The following is a 23,186-nucleotide window of genomic DNA, read 5'->3' as shown; positions in this document are numbered from 1 at the left end:
CCGACACACATGTTTAACGGGTGTCCCCTCTGAAATGAGGGGTCTCTTAGACCCTGGGTGCAGTGGTAATTCTTCCCGACACCCAGTTCTGAGGGGTGTCACCCCTGAGGTGGGAGTCCCGTGGACCCTGGATGTGGTGGAGCTTCCCCCAACATCTAGTGTCGAGGGGTGCCCCCCAAAGGGGTTCCCCTAGACACTGGGTGCAGTGGGAGCTCCCCCTGACACCCAGGTTCTAGGGCTGTCCCTTCTGGTGGGGAAGATTCCCTTGACCCCATGTGCAGTGGGTGCTCCCCCCAACATCCATGCTTGATGGGTGTCCCTCCTAAAGCGTGTGTCCCCTAAACCCTGGGAGCAGTGGTAGTTCCTCCTGACAATCAGGTTAGAGGCATGTCCCCAATGATAGGGAGTCCCCTCTACACTGGGTGTGGTGGCAGATCCCCCCAAAACCCAGGTTGAAGGGGTGTCTCCCCTGGAGGGTTTGGATCCCCGCGCCCCTGGGTGTGGAGACAGTTCCCACAACACCCAGGTTCAAGAGGGGTCCCCCCTGTAGAAGAGGGAGTTTCCTGGACCCTTTATGTGGTGGCAGCCTCCAGGACAACCAGGTTTGAGGCGTGTCACCACTGGATAAGGAGTTTTTCCCTGGACCCTGGGTGTGGTGGTAGCTCTCCCCGACACCCAGGATTGTGTGGTGTCCCCACCCAGTGTGGGCGTCCCCTAGACCCTGGGTGTGATGTGAGCTTCTACAGACACTCAGGTTCGAGGGGTGTCCCACCCGAAGTAGAGAAAGTTCCCTGGACCCTGTGTGTGATGGGAGCTCCCCCTGTCACCATTGGAGGGGAATATTCCCTGAACCCTGGGCCCAGTGGCTGCTCTCCCTGACTCCCAAGGTCGAGGGGTGTCCCACATGAAGGAGTGGGTACTCTGGACCCTGGGTGCAGTGGAAGCTCCCAAAGACATAAAGGTTTGAGGTGTGTCTCCCCTGGAGGGTGGGGTCCACTGGACACTCTGTGGTGGCAGGTCCTTCAGACACACAGGTTCCTGTGTTGTCCCTACTGGAGGGGGTTATCCCCTCGACCCTGGGCTCATTGGCAACTCCCTCTTCCACCCAGGTTCGAGAGTTGTCCCCAATGGAAGTGGAAGGGTCCTCTTGACCCTTTTTGGGGTGACAGCTACCACTGAAACCCAGGTTCTTGTGGTATCCCCACAAAGGGTTGTGGTCCCCTCAACACTAGGAGTGGTGGCAGCTCCCCCCAATACCCAGGTTTGAGGCGTGTTCCCCCTGAAGGTGTTGGGTCCCTTCGACCCATGTGCAGTGGCAGCTCCCCCGACACTAAGGTTTGAGGGGTGTCCCCTTGAGGGTGGGGGTCCCCTCAACCGTGGGTGCATTGGCTCTTCCTGACACCCAGGTTCGAGGGGTGTCACCCCTGGAAGGTGGAGGTACCCTCAACCCAGGGTGCGGTGGCAGCTCCCACTGACACACAGCTTTGAGTGGTGTCCCTGCTGGAGTTTTGAGTTCCATCTACCCTGGGTGTGATGGGAACTCTCCCAACACACAGGTTCAAGGGGTGTCCCCCCTGGTGGGTGGAGTCCCCTCAACACTGGGTATGGTGGGACCTCCAACCAAAAACCCAGGTTAGAGTGGTTTCCCCACTGGAGGGCAGAATCCCCTCGATTCTAGGTGAGGTGGGAGTTTCCCCTAACACCCAGTTTCGAGAGGTATCCCCACTGGGAGGGTGTAGTCCCCTTGACCCTGGGTTCGGTAAGAGCTCCCCACCTAGGTTCAAGGGGTGTCTCCCTTGGAGGTTGGAGTCCCCTAGAACCTGGGTGTGGTGGGAGTTCACCCTGACACCCAGGATTGAGGGGTGTCTCCCATGGACTGGGGAGTGCCCTCAATCATCGGTTCGGTGGAAGCTTGCCCTGACACCATGGATAGTGGGGTGTCCCACTTTGAGGGCGGAGTCACCTCAACCCTGGGTTTGGTGGCGGCTTTCCCCGACACCCAGGTTCAAGAGGTGTCCCTCGTGGAGTGGGAGTAGTCCCCTGAACTCTTGTTGCGGTGGCGGCTCTGACTGACCCCCAGGTTGAGTGTTGTCTCCCATGGGGGAGGTCTTCTGGATCCTAGGTGTGGTGGCGCCTCCCCCAGAGACCAAGGTTGGAGGAGTGTCTTCCCCGGATAAAGGGGGGTCACCTCCCTGGGTGTGGTGGCAACTCCCCATGACACCCAAGTTCGAGGGGTGTCTCCCCTGGAGGGTGGTGGTCCCTTGGACACTGGGTGCCATGGTGGCTCCCCAAGACATCCAGGTTCAAGGGGTGTCCCCCCTGGACTGGGGTGGTCTCCTGGACCCTGGATGCTGTCACGGCTCCCCTCCGCTGTCACCCATGTTCATGAGGTGTCCCCCCTGGAGGAGGGGTGCCCTGGACCCTGGGTGTGGTAGCAGCTCCCCTGACACTCTGGTTTTAGGGGTGTCCCCCTGGAAGGGGGGGTCCCCTGAACCCTAAGTTCAGTGGCAGCTTCACCCAACATCTAGTTTTGAGGGGTGTCTCCCCTTGAGCATGGGGCCCCTGGGTTCTGTGTGCATTGGGAGCTCCCATTGACACCCAGGTTCGAGGGGTTTCCTTTCTGGAGGTGCTCCCTTGGACCCTGGGTGCAATGGCAGCTTCCCCCGACATCTAGTTTCAAGTGGTGTTCCCCCTGGAGTGGGAGGGTCTACTGGGTTCTGGGTGTGGTGAGAGCTTTCCTTGACACCCAGGTTTGAGGGGTGTCCCTCCTTAAGGGGGTTCCCCTGGACACTGTGTCTGGTAGGAGCATCCAACAACAGCCATGTTTGAGGGGTGTCCCTCAAAAGGGAGGTCCCCTCGACCCTGGATGCAGTCGAAGCTCCTCCTGACACCCAGATTTGAGGAGTGTCCCCCCTAAGGGGGAGGTCATCTGGACCCTAGATATAATAGTGGATCCCCCTGACACCCATGATCGAGGGTGTCCTCCCTGGAGAAGTGGGTTTCCATGGACCCTGGGTGTGGTGGTGGCTCCTACAAACACCCAATTTGAGGGGTGTCACACCTGGATGGGGGTCTTCTGGACCCTGCGTGTGGTGGCAGCTTTCACCGACACCCAAGTTCAAGGGTTGTCACCCCTGAGGGATGGTCCCCTGGACCCTGGGTGCAGTGGCGGCTCCTCAGGCAAACAGGTTTAAATGGTGTCCCCCCTGGAGGGGGCGGTGCCTTGGACCCTAGTTGTGGTGGCAGCTCTCCCTGACAATTTGGTTCGAGAGTGTCCCCCCTGGTTAGGTAGTCCTCTGGAACCTGGGTGCTGTGGCAGCTCCCCCCAACACCCAGGTTTGAGGGGTGTCCCCACTTGAGGCGAGGTCCACTGGACCCTGGTTACAGTGGCATCTTCACCTGAAACCCAGGTTTATGGGGTGCTCTTCCAGGAGGTGGGGGTCCCCTCAACCCTGGGTGTGGTGGCAGCTCACCAGATACCCAGGTTTGAGCGGTATCACCCCTGAGGTTTGGGGTCTCCTCTACCCTGGGAGTGTTGGCAGCTCCTCCCGACACCCAGGTTCGAAAAGTGTCCCCCATGAGGTGTGGGGGTCACCTCGTCCCTGGGTGCAGTAGTAGATCCCCCCTATCCCCAGGTTGGAGGGTTGTCCTCTGTCCTCGGTGGAGGTGGGGGGTTCCCTTGTCCCTTGGTGTGGCTGAAGCTTCCCCCAAAACCCAGATTTGAGGGGTTTTTACCCTGAATGTGGGGGGTTCCCTTGATCCTGGGATTGGTGGCAGCTGGCCCCGACACACAGGTTTGAGAAGTGTCCCCCTGGGCAGGTGTCCCTTGGAACCTGGTGCAGTGACAGCTTCCCTCAACACTTAGGTTCAAAGGTGTCTCCCCTTGAGAAGGGTGGTCCCCTGGATTCTGGGTGTGGTGGTGGCTGCCCCCGACACTCAGGATTGAGGGGTGTCTCCCCTGGAGGTAGGGGGATCCCATTATCCCTAGGTATTGTGGCAGCTCTCCCCAACACCCAGGTTTTGGGGGTGTACCCCATGGAGGTCATGGGGTTCCCTCATCCCTTGGTGCGGTGCAGCTCCCCCTGACACCCAGGGGTGTTTTTCCAGAAGAAGGGGGAATCCCCTGGACCCTGGGTTTGGTGGCGGCTCACCTGACACCAAGTTTCGAGGGGTTTCTCCCCTGGATTTGGGGGGTTTCTGGACCCTGGGTGCTGTTGTGGCTCCTCCAGACACCCAGGTTCCATGGTGTCCCACTTGTAGGGGGGTGTCCCCTGGACCCTGGGTAAGGAGGCGATTTCCCCTGACACCCAGGATCAAGGGGTGTCACCCTCCAGGGTTTCCTGAATCCTGTGTGCAATGTGACCTCCACCCAACACCCAGGTTGGAGGGATGTCACCCTTGGAGGGGGGAAGGTCCCCTGAATTCTGGGTGCAGTGATGGCTCACCCTAAATGCCAGGTTTGAGGGGTGTTCCCCCTGGAAGCATGATGGTCTCCTAAACCCTGGGTGCGGTGGCAGCTTTCCCCAACACCCAGATTCGTGGTGTGTCCCTCCTGGAGGGGCCAGTCCCCTGGACCCTGGGGTGGGGTAGAAGCTCTCCCTACACCCAGGTTCGAGGGGTATCCCTCCAGAAGGGGCTTCCCCTGGAACCTGGGTGTGGAAGCAGCTCCCCCTGACACTCAGGTTTGAGGGGTGTCTCCCCTGGAGGTGGGGGGCCCCCTGGACCCTGGTGAGGGGCAGTTCCCACAGACACACAAGTTCCCATGGTGTCCATCCTGGAGGGGAATCCCCTTGACTCTGGGTGTGGTGTAAGCTCCCCCTAACACCCAGGTTTGAGAGGTGTACCCCCTGGAGGTGGGGTGTCCCCTCGACCCTGAGTGTGATGTGGTGGTAGCTTTCCCTGATACCCAGGATCGAGGGGTGTTCTTACTGGATATGGGGGTTCCCCTCAACCCTGGGTGTGGTGGAAGCTCCACCTGACACCCAGTATCTAGCAGTATCCCTCTTGAGGATTGGAGTTGCTTTGACCCTGGAAGCTGTGGAAGTTCTCACAGACACCCAGGTTCAAGGGGTGTCACCTCTGAGTGGGGCAGTCCCTTGAGCCCTGGGTGCCGTGGCAGCTCCCCCAGACACCCAGGTTTGAGGAATGTCCTTCTGGATGGGTGGTACCCTTGACACTTGATGTATTAGCAGCTTTCCCCTACACAGAGGTTCTAGGGGTGTCCCCCTAATGGGGCGGTTCCCTTGACCCTGAGTGCAGTGACAACTCTCCCAAACACCAAGGTTCGAGGGGTGTCCCGTTTGGAGGTGGGGAAGGTCCTTTGACCCTGAGTGCAGTGGATGCTCCCCCCCCCAGACACCAAGGTTCTAGGGATGATCCCCAGGTTGAGGCGTACTGCACTCTCAGGGAGAATACTTTTTGAATCTGGGTGTCACGGGGAGTTTTTACCGCACCCAGGGTCGAGGAGACCCCCAATATCCAGAGGGGACACCCCTCAAACTTGGGTGTCAAGGAGAGCTGCCACCACACCCAGGGTCCAGGGAACCTCACCCTTCAAGGGGAACACCCCCAAACCTGGGTGTCAGTGGAATCTCCCATTGCACACAGGATCATGGGGACCTCTACTTCCAGGGTGGACACATCTCGAACCTGGGTGTCAGGAGGAGGTGTCACCGCAAACAGGGTCGCGGGGACCCCCCATCTTCAGGGGAAAAACCCCTCTAATCTGGGTGTTGGGGGATGCTGCCACCATGCTCAAAGTCGAGGGGAACTCCCACCTCCAGGGGGGATACCCCTGGAACCTGGGTGTCAGGGGGAGCTCCCATCACACACAGGGTCCAGGGGATCCCCCCTTCAGTGGGGATAACCCTTGAACCTGGGTGTCAGTGGGAGCCGCCACTCCACCCAGGGTCCAGGGTACCCACCCTCTAGCAGGGATACCCCTCAAACCTGGGTGTCTGAGTGAGCTGCCACTGCACCTAAGGTCCAAAGGACCCCCTTCCATGAGGCACACCCCTCAAACCTGGGTGTCAGGAGGAGCAGCCGTCACACCCAGAGTCCAGGGGACCCTGCCCTCCAGGGTGAACACTCTTGAATCTGGCTGTTGGGGGGAGTTGCCACTGTACCCAGGGTCCAAGGACCTTCCCTCCAGGAGAGAGACATTTCAAACCTGAGTGTCAGGTGGTGCCACCACAGAACCCAAGGTCCAGTGAACACCCCTCTCTAAGGGTGACACCCCTCTCTAAGGGTGACATCCCTCAAACCTGGGTGTTGGAGGAAGCCACCACCTCACCAAGGGTCAAGGGAACCCTCCTCCAGGGGTGACACCCCTCAAACCTAGTTGTCAGGGGGAGCAGTCATCACATGCAGCATCCAGGGGACACCCCTTCTCTAGGGGGGGCACCCCTCTAACCTTGGCATTAGGGGGAGGTGCCACTGCACCCAGGATCCAGAAGACCCCCTCTCAGGGTGGACAATCCTCCAACCTGGGTGTCGAGGGGCACTGCCACCCCACCCAGGGTCAATGGGACCCCCTTCCAGGGGATGACCCCTCGATCCTGGGTGTTGGAAGGAGCTGTCACCCCATCCAGGGTCAAGGCAACTCACCCCCTCTCAGCGGGGACAACCTTAAAACCTGGGTTTTGGGAGGAGCTGCCACTGCTCTCACGGTCAATAAGACTCCAACCCTCAGGGGGGAAACCCCTTGAACCTGATTGTCAGGGGGATCTGCCACCACATCGAGGGTCGAGAGGATCCCTCACCTTCATGGGGAAGATCCCTCAAACCTGAGTGTCAGATTCAGATCCCTCCACACCCAGGATCAGAGGACCCCCCCTTCAGGGGGATCATCCCTTGAACCTGTGTGTCTGGGGGCGCTGCCACACCCAGGATCCAGAGGACCCTCCCTCAAGGGGGGGGACACTCCTCAAACCTTGGTATCAGGGTGAGCTGTCACTGCACCCAGGGTCCATAGGATGCCCCCTTCCAAAGGGGACACCCCTCAAACCTGGGTGTTGAGGGGAGATCCCAATGCACTCATAGTCCAGGGGACCCTTTCTCCAGGAAGGACACCCCTCGAACCTGGGTGTCAGGGTGAGCTCCCACGGCAACCAGGGTTGAGGGGACTCAGCCCTTTTGAGGGGACACCCCTCGAATATGGGTATTGGGGGGAGCTCCCATCACACCCAAGGTTGAGTGGACTCTGCCATCCAGGGAGGAAACCCCTCGAACCTGAGTGTTGGGGGTAGCTCCCACCACACCCAGGGTCGAGGGTACTCTGCCCTCCAGGGGGGACTCCCCTCGATCCTGGGTGTCAGGGGGAGTTCCCACTGCACCCAGGGTCTAGGGGACTCCAGCTTCCAGAGGGAACACCCCTCGATCCTGGGTGTCAGGGTGAGCTCCCACAGCAACCAGGGTCGAGGGGACTCAGCCCTTTTGAGGGGACACCCCTCCAATATGGGTGTTGGGGGGAGCTCCCACCACATCCAGGGTTGACGGGACTCCACCCTCCAAGGAGGGCATCCCTCTAACCTGTAAGCCTAGGGGAGCTGCCACCACACCCAGGGTCCAGGGGACCCACTTTCCAGGAGGACACCCCTCGAACCTGGGTGACAGGGGGAGCTGCCACTGCACCCAGAGTCAAGGGGACTCGACCCAACAGGGGGGACACTCAAACCTGTGTGTCTGAGGGAGCTGCCACCGCACCCAGGGTCCAGTAGACCTACCCTCCAGGGGGGACAACCCTCAACCCTGGGTGTCTGTGGGAGCTCTTATCGCACCCAGGGTCCAGGAGACCCACCCTCAACTGTGGATACCTCTCAAATCTTGGTGTTGGGGTGAGCTGCCACTGCACCCAGGGTCCAGAGGATGCCCCCTTCCAAAGGGTACCACCCTTGAACCTGGGTGTGAGGGGGGGCTCCCACTGCACCCATAGTCCAGGGGACCCTTTCTCCAGGAAGGACACCCCTCTAACCTGGGTGTCGGGGAAAGCTGGCATTGCAACCAGGGTCCAGGGGAACTTCCCCCTTCCGGGGGGACACCCCTCAAATCTGTTTGTTGTGGTAGCTCCCAATGTACCCAGCAACCAGGGTGACACCCCTCAAACCTGGCTGTAGGTGGGAATTCCCACTGCACCCAGGGTCCGGAGACACACTCTCCATGGGGGACACACCACAAATCTTGGTGTCGGGGAGAGCTCCCATGGCACCCAAGGTTGAGGGGAATCTGACCTTAGGGGGGACACCCCTTGAACCTGCTTGTCGAGAGGAGCCATCACTGCTACCCAAGGTCCAGGGGACAGTTTCACTTTAGAGGGGTCACCCTTTGAAACACGGTGTTGGGGGAGCCACCACCACACCCAGGGTACAGGGTACACCTCCTCCAGGGGGGACACCACTTGAATCTGTATGTCCAGGGGTGCTGCCACCATACCCAGGTTCCAGGTGACCCATCCCCTACAGGGGGGACACCCTCAAACCTGGGTTTCTGGGGAGCCAGCACCGCACCCAGGGTCCAGGGCCCCCCAACTCCAGGAAGGACACCCCTCGAACTTGGGTGTTGGGGGGAGCCCACTGCACTCAGGATCCAAGGGACCACCCCACTCCAGAGGAAACACCCCTAGAACCTCGGTGGGGGGGGGGGGCACTACCACATCCAGTTCCAGGAGATGCCCTCGAACTTGGGTGTCGGAGAGAGCCACCACTGCACCCAGGGGCCTGGGGGACACCCCCCTCCAGGGGTGACACCCCTCAAACCTGGGTGTCAGGGAGCTGCCACAACACCAAGGGTCCAGGAGCCCCCGATTTTCCAGGGAGTCAGGGGAGCTGCCACTGTACCCAGGTTCCAGAAGACCTTCCCCTCAGATGGGAAACCCCTGGAACGTGGGTGTCTGGAGAAGCTGCCTCTGCACCCAGGGTTGAAGGGACCCCTCCCATCAGGGGGGAACAACCCTCGAACCTGTGTGTCAAGGGGAGCTGCCACACTAACCGGTATCGAGGATATCACCTCTCCATGGTGTCACCACTCGATCCTGGGTTTCAGGAGTAGTTGCCACCGCACCCAGAGTCGAGGGGACCCATGCCCTTCAGGGGATGGTACCCTTTGGAAGGGGGCATCCTCTGGACCCTGGGTGCAGTGGCAGCTCACCCACAAACCTGGGTGTCAGGGGGAGATGCCACCACTCCTAAGGTTGAGGAAACCCCAACCCTCAAGGCTTATACCCCTCAAATGTGGGTGTTGGGGGAGCTTCCACGGCTCCCAGAGATGAGGGAAGCCCTCCCACCTCAAGGGGGAATACACTTTGAACCTGTGTGTTGGAGGGAGCTGCCACCACAACCAGGATCAAGGGGACTTTCCACTTCCAGGGGGAACATCCCTCAAACCTTGGTGTTGGTGGGAGCTGCACTGCATTCAGGGTCGAGGGTAGGCCTCCACCTCCAGGGGGGACACCCCTTGAATCTGGGTGACCGGGGAACCTTCCATTGCACCCAAGGACACCAAGGACCTAGATGTCGGGGGGAGCTGCCACCGCACCCAGAGTCTAGGGTATTCAGCCCTTCCAGAAGGACACCCCTCAAACTGAATGTCTGGGGAGCTGTCATCGGACCCAGGGTCCAGGGGGAACCCCCCACTCCAGGGGGTACACCCTTCGAACGTGGGTGTCAGGGGAGCTCTCACCACACACAGGATTGAGGGGAACCCCCTTTAGAAGGGACAGCACTCAAACTTGGATGTCGGGGGGCATCTCCCACAACACCCAGCTTCCAGCGCCCACCACCTCCAGAAGGGAAACCCTTGAACTTGGGTATCGGGGAGAGCTGCCACCACACCCAAGTTTCAGAGGAACTTCCCCGATCCAGGTGGGATACCCTTTAAACCTGGGTTTTGGGGGGAGCTGCCACCGCACCCAGACTTAAGGGGACCTTCCCCCTGCAAAGGTGACACCCCTCGAACCTGGGTGTCAGGGGTAGCTCCCATGGCACAGAGTCCAGGGGACCTTTCTCCTTTCAGGTGAAACACCCCTCGAACCTGGGTGTTAGGATTGGGGGAATATCCCACCGCACCAAGGGTTCATGGGATGCCCTCTCAAGAGGGGATACCCCGTGATCCTGGGTAGCGAGAGGAGCTGACACCACACCCAGGGTCCAGGAAAACCCCACACTCCAAGGGGGACACCCCTTGAACCTTGGTGTCAGGGGAGCCGCCACCACACCCAGGGTCCAGGGGACTCCCCCTTCTCCAGTGGGAACAGCCCTACAACCTGGGTGTCGGGAGGAGCTCCCACCACATCCAGGTTCGAGGGCAACCCCCTTCAGGATGGACACCCCTCAAGCATGGGTGTTGGGTGGAGTTCTCACCGAATCCAGAGTCCAGGGGAACGCCTCTCCAGAAGGGACACCCATTGAACCTCGGTGTCAGGGGGAGGTCCCAACACACCCAGAAACCAGGGTACCCCCCCCTTCCGGGGAATGTCAATACCTCTCCCAGACTTATGATCTTATCTGACATGATGTCTATTTTGTTCTGTCCTTCATCTTTACCCAGGATGAGCAAGCCCACATCCAGCAGGCTCAATCAACCTATAATATTAGAAAAAAAGCTCAAACAAGCTGAGGAGGGGCGTCAGATTCATATCCAAGATCTGGTGAAAATGGCCTTTAAAGTTTATAATGCCCAGGAGGAGTCAGCTGAACTACCCAGGCAGGCCCAATTACAGAAAAATGTAACACTCCAAACCCAGGCCTTACCATCGGCCTACAGCCTACCTGAGGCCTACAGCTCAAGCAAGAGCTTCATGGCGGATTCAGCATTCCTCTCTGCCAGGGACTTGCTTCAAATGTGGATGTGAAGGTCACTGGGCTAACCAATGCCCAAGTCCACACCCTCCTTTCAGGCCATGCCCCATCTGTAAGCAGACAGAATATTGGAAATGTGACTGCCCCATGGATGGCCCTTCCTTAGTGCCTCTACCTGGGGGTGTGACCATCTATGTGGTCCCTTCTCTTGAACTATTGGTGTTCACAGAAGACTGAGGAAGCCCAGACTCAAGGACCCCCATTTCACTCATGGAGCCCAGGATAATGGTCCAGGTAGTGGTTAAGTCTAAAACCTTTCTTGTGCACACAGAGGCTACAAATTCTGTCTTGCCTGCCCACTCTGGGCCTCTGTTTTCTTCCCAGGTCTCAGTTATGGAGATTGACAGCAAATCTTTCTACCCAAACTGAACTGCTCAGTTGACCTGTGCCCTGAAGTGACACCCATTCACAAACTCTTTTCTGGTCATTCCATCCTGTCCACTTTCTCTCCTAGACAGAGATGTTCTCCAATTAGTAGGAGCCATGGTCCAAATACACCACAAGAATACTACCTCCCATGTCCTTCTGCTGCTAATCCTTACCCTCTCTAATAACCTGAAAGTACCTACTGTGCCATTGCCCCTTGACCTAGTCGATCCCCAGGTCTGGGACATCTCTAAGCTGGTCATAGCCTCCCACCAGTCAATACTTGGCTGAAACTGCCAACTAAACTTTCTTTATGTCCTCAATTTTCCATCTCCAAAACCCATAGGGAAGAACTTTGACCCATCATAGACTAGTTAATGCCCAGGGACCCCTTCTTACTGACTCCCCCTGCAACACTCCCATATTGCCAGGATGCAAACCCTCAGGAACCTATCACTTAGTTCAGAATCTCCGCCTAACTAAACAGACAGTTATTCCCATCCACCTGGTAGTTCCAAACACTTACACTCTTCTTTCTCATGTCCCCCCTTTGAGCACTCACTTGACTGTCCTGGATCTTAAAGATGCCTTCTTTAAAGTGGCCCTCCATTCTAACACTTTTTAGCTCTTTGCCTTCACATGGGTAGACCCTACATCCTTTAGGTCTCAACAGATGACATGGACAGTCCTACCTAAAAGCTTCGGGATAGTCCTCATCTATTTGAGAAAGCCTTGGCATGAGAACTAGCTGCTTGTAACTTGGGGGCAGCAGGCTCTTAAAGTATGTGGATGACCTTATCCTATGCAGTTCATCACTCAAGGCTTCCCGAATTCACACTGCTCAGCTCTTCAATTTCTTGGGGTCCCTGGACTATCTTGTCTCTCCAGCAAAAGCCCAGCTTACTACCTCTTCAGTTATCTATTTAGGTACACTTCTCACTCCTACCTCTCAAAGCCTGACAATGGACAGAATTCAAGCTCCTCATGACCTACAGCCACCCAAAACAGTGGACTACATCCTCTCCTTCCTGGGTTTGGCAGGCTTTTTTGGGCATTAGGTTCCCCACTTTGCACTTCTTGCCAACCCCTTATACAAGGCTGCTAAGGAGACCCCCTCACAGGCCCTCACCTCCCCTATCCTAGTAGCCAATTTCTTTCCCAAGCTCAGGGATGCTCTTATATCTCCTCACACTCTCTTTTCTTCCTAACCATAACCATCCTTTCTACCTCTTTATGGGTGAAAGACAGGGTATAACCAATGGTCTCCTCACTCAACCAACTGGACACTCCTATAAGCCAATGGCATACCTCTCCAAGCATCTTGACTCTATGGTTCATGGATGGCTACCGAGAAATGTTATAAAATTTTATATTCCTGTCTACTGAGAAGTCAACTTAAATATATTTCTAAAAGACAACAAAGAGAGCCTAACTTATTTAAAGGTTAAAAATATGGGATATAAAAATGTTTTAACACTTTTCCTTAAAACGGAATTAAAACTTCTCCTACCTGTTTCATGTTTCATATACAATGAGAAATTATGTTTACTAATTCATATCAATTCAAAAATTATATACATATATAAATTCTATAAAATAATATTCAGGCAAAAACTAAGATTATTTCAAAATCAAAACATCTTGCCCAAGGTTGACCAAGAGGCCACCTTACCTAAGTTAAAATTCTTTCATCTAATTCCAAGGTAAGATAATTATTCAAGTTTATTTAAAATTAAGTTCAGAAGATAGGCTTCTGTTATAAAGATTACTGTATTCCTAAAGTAAATAGAAATACTATATATATAAATGAGTAAATGTTTCAAATTATACAAAATTATATTCCTTAACTTATAACTATTATAAAATTAAATGTTTTACTCTTATTAGTTTTATATTGTATTATCCTTATAAGTTTTAAAACTATTATCTGTTAAAGCCTTACACAACTACAAATTTTAATGTAACAACTGAAGTTAATTTATAATAATAAGGTCATTACCTATAAGACAAACAAGTTGTAAAACTGTATTTCAGTATCTATACTGGCCCCATTTTATAATTTTATTACTTAGCCCATTAATATACACAAAGGAAAATCATAAAACTCATAAAACAACAAAAATCTAGGCCTCCTTTTGCTGTGGTGCCCCCTTTGGCTCCACAGCATGGACTTCAACAATCCTCACATGCATCACAGGTCACTTTTACTAATTTTCCTGGCCAAATAAAAATATTTATTGTCACTTCTTTCTGTTTAAATACGTGTAAAGTGCTGGGCCATTCTCTAATTTAAGCTAAGTATGCTCCAGCTTATATCAACTTTTTTCTACAATTTTAAAAATAAAAAGGAGGAAACAAAATCGCATATAACCCCACTAAATCTCACAATTATTTTAAAAAGTTTCAAAATTGTGAAATTAAAATCTCACTCCTGCCAAGTGACGCAAGGAGCACTAGAATAAATCAGATTCAGTAATAACTTAGGGTAGAGGCTATGCCTGTATGTTTCCAGAAAACCCAACCTGTCATTGGGGAGACAACTAAAGGACCTGGCCTTTCAGGCTGAGCAGATAATTTAACAACAAGGAGGTAATAAGTCTCAACCACAATGTTTGTGGCTATGCTGGTTCTGTTGAGTTTCCAGGTGAGTGGAGTCTATGGAGAAACTTATTGGACCTATTTCCCAGATCTACCTTTGTGGACTGGAGAATCCATCCCAGTATCTACTAATGATATTCACATATTGGGATGTTTTACAGATGAATGAATGTGCCTGGATTTAATTACATTGGCTACAGTAGGAATCCACCTATGTTAGTCCCATGATAAACATGGTGGCTGTTTTAAAAGTAACTTTTAAGGAAAAGAGAGCATACTGGCTCCTGGAACTTAAGGTCAAATGGATGGACAGTTATTAAAATGTGAGTTGCCCATAAAAAGCCAGCCATTCCCATGGAAAATCCGTCAATAACTTACCGCCCTAATTATTCTGCAATAGAATCTGGCACCTGTCCTAAATCGACAGAGTTTGTTAATGTCTTGCCATCACAACATAATGCCTCTAGAAATGTGGATATATTTTGGATTGGACTCCAAGAAATGATAAAAACCACATGAGGATGCTATGACCCCTGTAGGTTCCATTAGTAATATTGTAACATTCATAAGGGTGGCATTCCAAAATATCTCTGGCATTTATTTGCTGCCTCAGATTTTCTCAATTTTACTGCTGGCTCCGTGTCTGACTTTATAGACAACAATTGCAATGAGGGCTCCTATTATGGCCTAGGAGCCTGAGTTCAATCTCCTTAGGCTTTAATTACTGGAAATGTAAGAGTGAGGAGAAAAGGTGATAAATATCATGGAACTTTTTAAGAAATGTAATCTAATGAAGCTCATTGCCTCAATAATTCGGCTCAAAATACTTCCAAAGCCCTTACAATTGGGAGACTATTGAAGAAAAGATTGAGACTAAATTAATGCTTTGAAAATTTATGTAGGAAATAAACTTTCCACACTCAAATTTGAACAAAGGATTAGATGCCATGCTGGCTATAAGCATATCTGTCATAACTGCAGACAAATAATATGCTTTCCAATAGGGTTGGGAAAAATTATCTAATGGTGTTTGGCATAGCAATAATAATAGCTTGGACCTTGTGAACCTTAGCTCACAGCCCTAGGGTCAAACGCAGCAACCCAGAGATAGGAAAAACCTGTGAAGCCTCAAACAATTTGTTTTCACCACTCTTATCCTGTTTTTCTTATTATGGTCCTCACTGAATACCTTTGGTGTGTTTCATTATAAATGAAGCATTCCCAGGCTTTTCTCCTTGTTAGCATCAGACCCATTAGTTCTCTTCTACTTGTCAAGCCACTGCTTCCAATATTGTCCTGCATCTTTTGTGTTTAGTTCTTAATATTAATTATTAATATTAATAATTATTTATATTAATATCCTGGCCTTTATTTTCAGCCAGCCCACACTTCAGTGGTTTCCTCCTCCCTCCCCATGCAGATCACGAGCAGGAGTGATGTATTTCAAGCACTGAAAGAACAGAGGTGGCAACCTAGATTACTGCACCCAGGACCATAGTACTAGCCTTCAGAACTGGAAGAGAATTAGAGACCTTCCAAAATGAGAAGATCCTAACAGAATTCATGGGCACTAAACCAGCTGGACTGATACTTAAAGGAATCTTATACACAGAAGAGGAAGAAAGATGAACACAACTGTGAGAGCTCAGGAAGTGTCTCTAGGAGAATAGATACACAACTGAGAAATGAGAGTGTCACATGTTATCAATTTAGAAAACCCTGAAACATCTGAGCATTCCATGTTTCCATCTTCACCAAAAAGACAAGCAAAAAAAAAAAAAAGAAAGAAAGAAAGAAAGAAAGAAAGCCAACAAAAAATAATCAACATTCCATACCTTTCAGAATAACCTCAAATACACATGGTCTTTATTCTTCAATTTAAAGATAGAGGGATAGATTGATTTTTTTAAATCTACTCCCCACAAGAAACTCTCCTCCCCTGCAAAAGTGAGCAAGAGTGAAAATGGAAAGATGGAAAATAATTTTCCAAGCAAGTGGAGTGTGGAGGTAGGGAGAAGTCACTATGCTTATATATGACAAAAACACTGAAGCCAAAGCCAGGCACAAGAGACAAACAAGGTTACTCTATGTTCATCAAGGGAAACACAGCAAGAAGGTATCATATCACAATGTTATATATATATATATATATATATATATATATATATATATATATATATATACCAATGTTGGAGTACCCACTTTTATCAAACACTTCTAGACAAAAAGGAAGCCATAGGCTCCAGAAAAAAAAAAAAAAAAAAAAAAAAAAAAAAAAAAAAAAAAAAAAAAAAAAAAACTGTAGGACGTCAGAGCCCTTCTCTCCAGGAGGTTAATCTTCCAGATGAACAATCAAAAAGGGAATGTCAGAGTTAAGTGGCACTATGGGACAAGTGGACTTAACAGACATTGATAGAATAGGCCATGCAACAGCTGTTGGGTATACATTTCACTCACCAGCACAAGGAACATTCCCCAGGGTATATTATGTATTAGGCCATAAAGCAAGTTTTTAAAAATACCAAAAAATCTTATATGCTTTCCAATCACGATGAAATTAAACCAGAAACTAAGAGCAGAAGAACCTAAGGAAACCTCACAAACACTTGAAGATTATGCCTCACACCATCAAACAAGTGAAAAACCCCTAGAATCAGAAGAATATGGAAAGACAACATTTCAGAACTTGTGGGATCCAGAAACAGCACTATGAAAAGGAAAGACTACAGGAAACTGCACCTAACGACAAAAGAGAGAGACCTCAAGTAAATTTCCTGGCGATGGCTCAGGAAAACAAAAACCAGTCTAAAATCAGGAAAAGGAAAGAAATAATCAAGATTAGGGTGAAAAATGCAATAGAAAGTAGAGAAGCACCACCAAAGTTCAAGGGAGCAAAGAGTAGTTCTTTGAAAGCATAAAGCAAAGGTGGCAAAACTCTAGCTAAATTAACAAAAGAAAAAGAGATTAGACCCAAACCAATACAATGAAACTTGAAAAGGGAGGTCTTACAACAGATACCAAGGAAATTCAAAGGATCATTAGGGAGAATTTTGAACAACTACAGGCAAATATGTTGAAAAATCTAGGAGAAACAGACAAATGTAGGGACCCAAAATGAATCAAGAAGATATAAGCATTCAGATAATAGAAGGGACAAGAAAGGAGACTGCAGCAAATTCTTATGACAGAGATAAGCTCAGGTCCCAATGATGTCAATGCTGAATTTTACCAGATTCTAGAAGAAGCAATAACACCAGTATCATGTTACCCAAAATTTTCCAAAGCCTAGACGTGGAAGGATCTTGTCTAAACTCAGCCTCCAAGTTAACTGTGTTCCTGATTTAAAACCTGAACAGGACAGAACCACAACAACTATGAGCAGAACAATGTGAGGGGGACATCCCTGACCAGCAATGGAACAAGGTGTTGTGGGGGATGGAGACAGTGGTGAGTGCAGTGCAGGTCTCCTAAGTGGTTCTGGGAGGCTGCAGGGGAACCTGCTCCTGGGGCTTTTCTGCTGCTCCTGTAACAGGCACAGTCTAATTAGATTTCTGTTGGACTGGGGAGTATTGGGGTGTCAGCCTGGTGAAGGACAAGAGCCTCCACTGGGCTTTCTGAAGAGATGACTCTTCTCTGCAGTTTTTAAGCTATAATTACCACAGCATTAGACAAAGATGTACCAAAAGAGTTCCATCATTTTCAGGGTCGTCATGGTTAAAAAATTTAAAATTCTTTGTGTTTAGAGACAAGAAGAGGAGAGGGAGTGTAGGTTGAGACAGAGCAAGTGGCTGACCTTGGGATTGCTCCCATGGGTTGTTGTCTTAGGGGAAATGGCCCTGCCCCACTGAGGTGGGTGCCCTGGCCAAAGTGCCCTCACAAGTCTTCAAGGGGCAGAGCATGCCAGATTCACCATCCTATGGTGGACGGGATAGGATGCCCAGTGACCCCATGGAATAGAGGCAGCTGAGGCCAGCTGAGGGCAGTGGAGGACTCTTGTCTTCTAGGCAGTGTCAGTCCTTAAAGAAGTTAGCATCACCTTATCTGGGTAGTGGGGCTGAAGGTGTTAAAGCCCAAGTGTGCTCTTAGCACTTTCTCACACTTCTTGTTTCTCCACTTGGGCTGATGACCATGGCCCCAAAGGCAGAGATCAGATCTGGGAGCCAATCTGGACTCCCAGGTCTCATGGATGGATTATGGGTGGACTTCAAAGTAGAGGTCAATTTTTGGGGTGTGGTGCTGGTTCCCCCAGGAGAGCATAAGCCTTTCTGTGTGGGCAGACTTTGGGGGATGGCAATAACTGCAGCAACACCAGTGGTTGCTTTCCCTAGTGAGTGACTTGCTTTCTGTCCCTTGGTCCTCATGGTGGTGATCTGGCTAGGGGCACTGGAGGTGTTCTGTTCTAACTGTGCCCCATGCTGCTGCCTGTTGCTTGTGGTCCCTTTTCTTTGGGAGGAGATACGCAGGGCCACAAAAGCTGTAATGAGTTCAGGGAGCAAGTCTGGGCTCCCAGATCCTCTCCATGTCATTTGGACCAAAGGGAAATTAGAGGTATCCTTTCTGGCTGTACTGCTTGTCCCACAAGGTGAGCTTACGTGTTTCTGGGTGGGCAGACTTTGAGGGATGGCAGTCAGGGTAGGAACACCAGTGTTTCCTTGCCCTTTTGTTCCCTTTTTTTGTGTGTTTCCCCGGTGCCATGGTGGTACTCTGTCTAGGGGCACTGGAGGTGTTCTGTTCCAACCGTGCCCCATGTTGCTGCCTGTTGCTTGGGATCCCTCCTTTTGGGGAGGAGATACACATGGCCTCAAAAGCTGTAATGAGTTCAGGGAGCAAGGCTGGGTTCCCAGTTATTCTCAATGTCACAGGGACCAAAGGGAAACTAGAGGTATCCTTTCTGGCTGTACTGCTTTTCCCACAAGGTGAGCTTAGGTGTTTCTGGGTGGGCAGGCTTTGAGGAACGGCACTCGGGGTAGGAATACTACTGTTTCCTTGCCCCTTTTTACCCTCTTTTGTGTGTTTTTCTGGTGCCATGTTGGTGCTCTGTCTAGGGGCACTGGAGGTGTTCTGTTCCAACCTTGCCCCATGTTGCTGCCTGTTGCTTGAGGTTTCTCCTCTTTGGGAGGAGTTACACCAGGACCCAAAGGCTGACATCAGTTCAGGGAGCAGGTCTGGGCTCTCTGATCTCCTTGATGTCCCAGGGACTGAAGGCAAACTAAAGATACCCTTTATGGTGGTAGTGCTTGTCCCCTGAGATGAGCTTAGGTGTTTCTGGGTGGGCAGGCTTTGAGGGATTGCATTTAGGGTAGAAACACCACTGTTTCCTTGCCCTTTTTTACCCTCTTTTGTGTGTTTCCTGGGTGCCATGGTGGTGCTCTGTCTAGGGGCAGTGGAGGTGTTCTGTTCCAACCTTGCCCCATGTTGTTAGCTGTTGCTTGGGGTTTCTCCTCTTTGGGAGGAGCTACACCAGGACCCAAAGGCTGACATCAGTTCAGGGAGCAAATCGGGGCTCTCTGATCTCCTTGATGTCCTAAGGACTGAAGGGAAACTAGAGATATCCTTTGTAGTGCTTGTCCCCTTAGGTGAGCTTTGGTGTTTCTGTGTGGGCAGACTTTGAGGGATGGCACTCGGGGTAGGAACTCCACTATTTCCTTGCCCTTTTTTACCCTCTTTTGTGTGTTTTAGGGGTGGCAGGGTGGTGCTCTGGCTAGGGGAAGTGTAGGTGTCATTTCTCAAATTGGCCCCACGGTGCTCTCTAGTTTTGGGGGTTTTCCTACTTTCTGAGCTTGATAGTTTCTTGGTTGATGTCCGACCCAAGGACAAGTCTGTCCTTGCAGCTGCCATTGAGATCACTGAGTGTGTCTGGGGTCTGGCATGAGCACCCACGGTGGTGTTTCTATGTTTGTCAGCCCCAAGGGCTGAGTAGTTTAGGCTGCCAAAGGTTGTTGGGCCCACAGTCAAGGGTGGCATTGGAGCTGCCCCTGGACCTGGAGCTCCCACGTGTCCAAGCTGATGACAGCTGACAAAGCTGGGTGCTCTGGGCTTCATCCCACCAGGAACCCCAGGGACTGGTGGGACGGTGGCTCCAGGGTGAAAGGCTGCTTCCCCTGCAGAATGCGTCCTCACACCCTTTGAGCTGGGGAGCTGGAGCTTGCTACAGGTGAGGGCCTGTGTGTACAGTAGGGCTTTGGGCCCTGGTGAGAGCGCGGGAAACACCTACCCAAGGTGGAGGGAGGCCCCAGATGTGGGGGCTGTGAAGGCATAGTGGTGTTCAAGGGTGTGACCCCAAAGGGGGCCACTGGTTGTGCAGCCACGCCTGCCAATGTGCTGAGATAGGGCCTGGGAGGAAGGGCAAAAGCAGCAATTGGCAGGCTGGGGAAGAGCGGTCCTGTAAGATTGGAGATGGGAGGATGGCTCTGGGAAGAGACAGCAGAGCTGACTCACACTGGGGTGTGGGCCATCACTGTTGTGCTGCTGGGGCTTGGGGAAAGATCTGACTGAGGCCCACTGATGCCAGAGGCCTGGCCCCTCCCAGTGGAGAGGGATCCCCCCCATGGGCTTGTGGGGCCATGGTACAGCTGCCCCCAGTGGCCTGGGTCTCACCCATCAGAAGATGGTTGATGCGCTGCAGAGCTTTCTTCTTCTCCATGTCTAGGTCCTCAACAGTCACTGGACGGGCCAGTTTCAGAGGTGGTGGCAGCTTCAGAGGTTCCCCTTGGCGGCCTCGCAGGAGAGGAAACTTGTGTTTCCGTGGCCTACCGGTGTCTCTTGTGGGTGAGGACGGATCACTGAAGATCTCCCAAATGCTGCTCTGCTCCCACAGAGGACACTTATATGCTACCTACCCACCAGAACTCAGGCTTCCACTCCCCTGTGGACCCCCATCTATCTACAACTGCCTTGAAAGAAAGACATCCAATGAACTTTTAACTCCTGAAAGACTCCATCTTCTCACAATAGTACAGAGTTAAACACATTGTTCTTGAAGAACATTGCAACTCTAAACTATAGCAAAAGCTATCTTTAGAAATGAAGGAGATAAAGATATTCCCTGGTAAATAAAAACTCAGGGAATTTCTTCACCAGACCTGTCCTGTAAGAAATACTGAAAGAAGTTCTTCAAATTGAAAGTAAGTAATATTAAGAAATAAGAAGAAAATATGGGAAGGTGTAAAACTCACTGGTAAAAGTAACCATACAAATTCAGAAAGTTTTTTAATATTTTAAACAGGTTTAGTAAACCATTCATGTCTCCAATATGTAAGCTAAAAATCAAACCAATTTAAAATAATAATGACTATATTAATATGTGAAAAGACAAGCAATATAGAAAACATGACATCAAAAATTTTAAGTGTGGGGAAGAATATGACAGAAGTGCACAGTATTTTTCAGTATATTTACCCTCTCTCTTTTTTATTGCCTTTAATATCATGGTGTTAATATCATTTCAAAATAGTTGTTATAACAAAAAGATTTTTTTACAACTCTCATAGTAATCACAAAGCAAGAGAACATATGATAGGCAAACCAGAAATCATTAGCAATGAATCAAAATATACAAGAGTAAATTAAAAGAACGACTAAAATGGCTGGGAGAAGAAACCCCCCATTTTTTTTCCAAATAATACAAAACAAGTTACAAAATGTCTATAATACGACCTCACCCATTAGTAAACACCTTAAATGTAAATGGATGAAATTCTCCAGATAAAAGATATAACATGACTGAATGGATAACAAGACACAATAGTATGTTGCTTATGAGAAACTCACTTCACCTCTTAGGATACATAGAGAATAAGGTGGAGGGATAGAATAAAATGTTGGATGCAAACAGAATCCAAAGGAAAGCCCAAGTAACCAAATTTACTTCAGATGAAATAGATTGTAAATCAAATGAAATAAAGAGACAAAGAAGGTCATTATATAATGATAATGGGATCCAATAAGCAAGAATAAATAAAAATTCTAAATATATATTCACCTAGTAGTAGGGTACCCAAATATATAAAGCAAATAATAATTAACCAGAAGGAAAAGAAAAATTTCATTGTAATAATATTAGGGGATTCTTAACACCCTACATTTAATAATAGATAGACAATCCAGACTGACAATCAGCAAGGAAATGGCAGTAAAATTGTACCCTAGGTCAAATAGACCTGACACATCTACAGAATAATCCATCCAACCACTGCAGAATACTTATTCTCACATGAAACATTCTCCAGGATGAATCATAAGGTAAGCTACTAACATGTCCTTACACATTTTTTTTAAATCAAGATGTTTTCATGTGTCTTTTCTGACCATGATGAAATACAACTAGAAATTAAAAATGAAATACACTTTAAAACTATAGAAATACATAAAAAATAGACCACTTACTCATGAACAATCAATGGATAAAGGAAGAAATCAGCAAAATCAAGGATTTCTTGAAATAAATGAAAATGAAAAATAATAACTGAAAATTATGAGATACAGCAAAAGCAGTACAGAGAGGAATAGTTGTAGTAATCAACATCCACATGAAGAAAACCAAAAGAACTCAAATAAAAAATCTACTGGTGCATCTTATTAAAATTAAAAAAAAATGAGAAAACCAAATCCCCACAAGAGTAGAATGAAAGAAATAATAAAGATTACAGCATAAATAAGAGATAAAAAAGATATAAAAGATCAACAAAATAAACGACCTGGATTTTCAAAAAAATAAAATAAAATTGATAAATCTCTATCTAGATTAACTAAGAAAACAAATAAGAAGATACAACTTAATAAATTCAGAGATGAAAAGGGAAATGTTTCAAATGACAACAGAGAAATACAAAGGTTCATTAGAAATTATTATGAACAACATTGCTCAAGGCAATTAATAACCTAGAAGAAACTAACTAATTCCTGGACACATACATCTTATCAATATTGAATTGGGTAGAAGTAGCATACTTGAACCTAAAAGTAACAAGTAATGAGATTGAATCAGTAATAAAATGTAGCCCATCAAAATAAAGCTCTGGACCAGAAGGTATCACTACTGCAATCTATAAAACAGTAAAGAAGGACTCATGCCAATTCCTCTTATATTATTCCAAAAATTGAGAAAAAAAGGAAATTCTTCCAAAATTCATTCTATGAGGCCATAATTACCCTGAAACTAAAACCAGACAAGAACACAAGAAAAAAGAAAATGGCAGGACAATATCCCTGATGGACATAGACCAAAAAATACTCAACAAAGTACTAGCAAACTGAATCAAAGAACACATAAAAAGTATTATTCACTATGATCAAGTGGGATGCACTCCATGTTGATAAGGATCCTTCAGTACATGCCAATAAATAACCATGGTTCTTATTCAACAGATG

This window comes from Urocitellus parryii, chromosome 10, assembly GCF_045843805.1.
Source record: "Urocitellus parryii isolate mUroPar1 chromosome 10, mUroPar1.hap1, whole genome shotgun sequence".
Lineage (NCBI taxonomy): Eukaryota > Metazoa > Chordata > Mammalia > Rodentia > Sciuridae > Urocitellus > Urocitellus parryii.
The sequence above is the reverse complement of the archived record's forward strand: the minus strand, read 5'-3'. Positions refer to the sequence as shown.